This window comes from Penaeus monodon, chromosome 16 (genome assembly GCF_015228065.2).
Source record: "Penaeus monodon isolate SGIC_2016 chromosome 16, NSTDA_Pmon_1, whole genome shotgun sequence".
Taxonomy (NCBI): domain Eukaryota; kingdom Metazoa; phylum Arthropoda; class Malacostraca; order Decapoda; family Penaeidae; genus Penaeus; species Penaeus monodon.
Window position 1 is genome coordinate 33,068,767 of NC_051401.1, and position 5,923 is coordinate 33,074,689.

The following is a 5,923-nucleotide window of genomic DNA, read 5'->3' on the forward strand; positions in this document are numbered from 1 at the left end:
ATAAACAGATATATATATATAATATATATATAATATATATATGATAATATATATATAGTATAGAAAAATATATGTATTATATACAATAAAATATATATAATATATATATATATATATATATATATATATATATATGCATATTATATAAATATATATATATATATATATAGATATATATATATATATAATATATAATATATCTATATTATATATGTCATATGTATATATATATAAATAAATATTAATATATATAATATATATATAGATATATTATAAAAATATATATATATATATATATTATATAATATATATATAAATTTATATATATATGTATAATAATTTATGAATATTATATATAATATAAAATATATATTTTATAATATATATATATATTATATATATAATATTATATATATATATATATACTTGAGTAATGACAGCGAAGTTTTACGCTCACTCCCCGTGGGCACTCGGTGGAAATTCATTTTTCAATTCAAATCCTAAGTCAGATTTACTGACGTATACTTATGAAAGATGGAATAATGCAATGCCGCTTTGATATCAAATAAAAAAACAAACCTCCCTGACCAGGACTCAAAAACGAGGTCACTCCAGGTATGAAACCGGAGGCCAGTGCTAAACTAACCATGCCACACGACCACTAAAAGGAGGTGAAAAATAGGATCTTACTAGCTCCATGGGACATTACCTATCTACTCGTACTTGAGTAATGACAGCGAAAGTTTACGCTCACTCCCCGTGGGCACTCGGTGGAAATTGATTTAGCAATTCAAATCCTAAGTCAGATGTACTGAGTTATACTTATGAAAGATGGAATAATGCAATGCTGCATTGATATCGATAAATAACAACCCTCCCTGACCAGGACTCGAACCTAGGTCACTCCAGGTATGAAACCGGAGGCCAGTGCTAAACCAACCATGCCACACAACCCACTAAAAGGAGTGTGCAACTAGAATCTTACTAGCTCCATAGACATTACCTATCTACTCATACTTGAGTAAATGACAGCGAAGTTTTACGCCCCACCCCGTGGGCACTCGGTGGAAATTGATTTAGCAATTCAAAACCCTAAGTCGATGTACTGAGTTATACTTAGAAAGATGGAATAATGAAATTTGCCGCATTGATATCGATAAAAATAAACCCCCTGACCAGGACTCGAACCTAGGTCACTCCAGGTATGAAACCGGAGGCCAGTGTTAAACCAACCATGCCACACGACCCATTAAAAGGAGTGTGCAACTAGGATCTTACTAGCTCCATAGACATTACCTATCTACTCATACTTGAGTAATGATAGCGAAGTTTTACGCTCACTCCCCGTGGGCACTCGGTAGAAATTCATTTAGCAATTCAAATCCTCAAGTATGAGTAGATAGGTAATGTCTATGGAGCTAGTAAGATCCTAGTTGCACACTCCTTTTAGTGGGTCGTGTGGCACTGGCCTCCGGTTTCATACCTGGAGTGACCTAGGTTCGAGTCCTGGTCAGGGAGGGTAGTTATTTATATATATATATAGCAACCTCTTGTCGCCTGAAGGCTGCCTCTTTCCTGGCAGAGTAAGCCAGGGTTCAGGCATGATGCCTCTTGGCACAGTTGGGACATTTGGCTTTTGTGTCCCTTTGGCCTTCCTTGTGGGCCATGAGGCACACCTCGGTGTCGTGTGCCTTGCTACACACCACATTTAGGCTTGGCCTTGCAGCTAGCCTGGTGGTGACCTTATCTTTGGCACTTATAGTACCGAACTGGCTCAGTGATTGGGGCTCCTTTCAAGGTCACTGGGACTTGCCTGGTTAGGCTCTACCTTTTGGACATTCGGTAAGCGTCCACGACCTGTGTGTGTGATGTGATCACATTCACATCATATGAAAGTGAGAAGCCAAGTAGCACCCCCATCTTGACTCTCCTATCGTCGGGATTGAGTGGCGAGAGGCACTTTCCTCCCATCATTAAGCTCCTTGTTTTCCTGCAGGAAATTCAAGGTAGCTTGGTCTTTGGGCATAATAATCATGACCTGGTTTCTGGCAACTTGGATTGACAACCGGATTTTTCGCTGCATCTACAATGCTCTTACCAGTTGGTAGACACTGTCGAAGCCAGAGTCAGAGTCTGTCTCCAGCCTCGGTCATTTCAGGCCGCCCTTTCGGCTTAAAATGTTGGTCGGCGGTCGTGGGAGCAGCAGCTGTTTCGGCTGGTTCAGCTTGTGCTCCTATCTCATTCAGGGAGAATGTCTGAGGGTTACTCAGAGCTCTCCTTGATTTGCCCGCTGGCCTGGAGAGGCCAGCATAAGAGTCCATCTGCTGCGTACTCATGCACAGCATCGCTCAACCTCCAGGACTCCCATCTCCACAGCGCACAGGGATGCCATGCACGGCAAACATGTGGGTAGATGTGAACCCCTGGGGAGAGACCAAAGGGGATGACCTACAAGATAGGTATCATTGTTTGGAACTTGTTCTTCCTCCCTCTAAAGTGAAACCTCACAGAGGAACCTCTGATTCAGAGCAAAGGGAGGCGCCAAGCCAGATAATGCCAAGAAAGCTATGACCTTTCGGTCATAGTAGCTAATTGCTTGCATTTAGCTTCGTGCCCTCAGCATTAGAACAACTGTGCGCACCTTCTGGTAAACTGAACCCCATCTTCAGGCGCGTGCTCAGACGTGGGCGGACCTTTACCTCCCGCAGGGGAGGGTGTGTCTGGGGGGCTTTAGAGTGCCTGCCTTACAGTGTGCATAGAGTTGCCATTCTACTTGCTAGGGACTGGTCTGGCAGATCATCTGATGACTGCTACTCTCGTTTTTTTCGCATAGGTATGATAGGCAGGTAGGAGCCTCTCACTTTGTCAGGCCCTCAGCCTGGTTTTGTCTAAATATCTGCTGCTAGCCAGAACACTAACTTCCCATCCTGCCAAAGGAACCGCCTGGAAAGTTAGCTTCTCTCCCTCACTGTGGTGAAATAGCATTTGGGTGGTTGTTTTAGAGGGATGTAGAAACTTACTTGAACAGGTGCAGGACCCCTCCTCCCTCACTGAGGTGAAACAACCTTTAGGTGGTTGTTTCAGAGGGATGAGAGGAACTGTCTGGAAAAAGTGTAAGAGCCCCCTTCCCTCACTGAGGTGAAACAGCCTTTGGGTGACTTTTTCAGAGGGAAGAGGGATTCACTTTGAAAAGGTATAGGTCCTCTCCTCTCTAATTGAGGTGAAACAACCTTTGGGTGATTGTTTCAGAGGGATGAGAGGAACTGCCTGGAAAAAGTGTAAGAGCTCCCTCCCTCACTGAGTTGGAACAGCCTTCGGGTGGCTGATTCAGAGGAAAAGGGATTCACTTTGAAAAGGTATAGGACCTCCACTCCCTCACTGAGGTGAAACAACCTTTGGGTGGTTATCTCAGAGGGATGAAAGGAACTGCCTGGAAAAAGTGCTGAGGTGAAGCAACCTTTGGGTGGCTGCTTCAGAGGGATGAGCAAAAGGGTTCCAAACAATGATGTCCTGTAGGTGGAAGGGCATCCCCTCTGGTCTCTCCCCAGGGGTTCACACCTACCCACATGTTTGCCATGCGTGGCAACCTTGTGCGCTGTGGAGATGAGAGCCTCTTTGGTCCTCCATTCCAGCAAGACAGGCGGCCTGATCCAGGCCACATCAGGTCAATTGGCTGGTCTCCTTAGGGAGGCTAGGGTCAAGCAGTCATGCTGCCGTTGCTACTCACACTGGTCTGTGAGTGCAGTTACAATGGCGTATATCTACTCATCACCCCTGTAGCTGTTAGACACAGCTTCCCCTTGTTGGACTCTTTGGTGGGTGGGGGCGTGAGTAGATGAAGCACTGTCCTATTACATGGAAAATAAAACTAAAAACCCCCAACAGACAGCTGCCAATATTGACGACCCATGCAAGGCCCAGACCACGGCAGCCAACCTGAAGCCATACATGCCTCAGGGTGTCAAAAGAAAACCCCGAACACAGATGCCAAGATGGACAAGATAGAAAAACCATCTAAAAATATGTCTGACCATCAGATTGTCCAACATTGTCCAAGCCAGCACCCAAGCAAGGAAGGTCTCTGAGTTCCCCTCAGACGACCCCCCTGACTGAGTTGGGAGCACAAGCTGAACCAGCCGAATCAGCTGCTGCCCCCACGAGTAAGCTCCAAAGCCAAAAGGGTGGCCCGAAGCATCCGAGGCCAGAGACAGATTCTGAGGGAGAGTCTGGACCCCCAATTCAAAGTGCCAGTCAAACCTGAAGGCTTCGACAATGCCTACCAAATGGTCAGGGCATTGGAGAGCCAACACAAAATCCAGTTGTCGATCCGGGTTGCAAGAGATCAGGGCATGATCATCATGCCCAAAGATCAAGCTACCCTTAGTTTCCTGCAGGAAATGAAGGAGCGATAAGATGGGAGGAAAGTGAGTCTCTCACCACTGAATCCCGAGGAAAAGAGCGTCAAGATGGTGCTACTAGACTTCTCAGTCTCGTATGATGTGGAAGTGATTACATCACACCCACAGGTCGTGGAGGCTTCCCGAATGTTGAAAGGGAAGATTCCAACCAGGCAAGTCCTGGTGACCATGAAAAGTGCCCCAACCTCTACCCTTGATCTGGGTAACTGGGGCACCTACAACCTCAGAACGTATGTGCCTGATCCACTTTGGTGTTTCAAGCGCCAAAAATATGGACACCACCAGGTTAGCTACACAACCAAGCTTAAATGTAGTGTCCGTGGCAAGGCACACAACACTGAGGTGTGCCTCAAGGTATACAAAGAGGAAAAGAGGGACACAACAGCCAAATGTTCCAACTGTGCCAAGAGGTATCACGCCTGGAGCCTGGATTGCTCTGTCAGGAAAGAGGCGGCCCTCAGGCAGCAAGAGGTTGCCAAGAAGCAACCAGGTTTTGTTCCCTTCCCCCCCTCCCCCAGGCACCTATGTATGTGGAGAGAACAAAAGCGAAAAGCCTCCCGACCTCCTAAGAGGAAGGAAGCCGCCCCCCAGCCGAAACCGGATATCTCCGACAAACAGGAGTTTCCGACAATGAAAAAAGCAGTAGCAGCAGTAGCAACAGCTTTGGGAAGGTCGAGTGAAGAGTCCGTGAAGGCAGTCGCGGTCGCCATGACGGCAATGACCAAGACTGTCGCAGTCCTGAAGGGAAGGAAGCTGGAGAGAGCCAAACCAGCCCCATCCTCACCCTCACCCCAGGAGGAGACTCCCCTCCCCACTCCATCCCAGGCCAAACCAGGCTGAATCTGTACAGCCAGAGCCAGAACACACTGACCTTGCCCAGGCAAGGCCAGCAAAGAAAAATGCACAGAAACAGCCTGAACAGAGAAAAGCCAAAGAACACAAAGTCAGAGCTACCAAAGGCTCTCCACTCCCCAGTGGACCCAGGGATAGCCTGACAACAGAAGAAGACCCCTCAAGCAATGAGGTCTTCGAAATGGAGTTGTCAGACTCCGACACCAGTCAATCTGAATACGACGATGTCTCTGATGTAACTATCACCTAATAACATCATGACACACAATCTAAGCATTCTGCAGTGGAACATCAATGGCTCCTCTGCAAGGAATGCCATCCTCCATGCAATAGTGCGATCAAGGAGCATCGACATTGTCATGCTCCAGGAGTCATTTCTCTGGGTATCATGTCTTCATGCTGCCACACATTGATGGTAAGAGAGGCTTGATCACCCTTGTCGGAGTAGCAATAGCCGATGCACCGCACTGTGGAGACGATGTTGAATCTCTTGCTGTCGAGATTCACCTGGCCAGGAGGCCCCAGAAATTGTACGATGTGTACAGCCAGCCACACTGTAGGAGCTTAGACATCAGCCAGGTCTGACTGAGTGATCATAATGGGAGACTTCAACGCACACCACCCCATCCTGGCTCCCTGCTGGGCACCAGATG

At 46.5% G+C, this 5,923-nt stretch overlaps 1 pseudogene; it reads right to left on the reverse strand.

Annotated features, from left to right (window-relative positions):
* The window catches only part of LOC119583015, a 39,273-nt pseudogene extending 38,574 nt beyond the window's left edge, over window positions 1-699 (reverse strand).
* Between the last annotated feature and the right edge of the window lie 5,224 nt (window positions 700-5,923).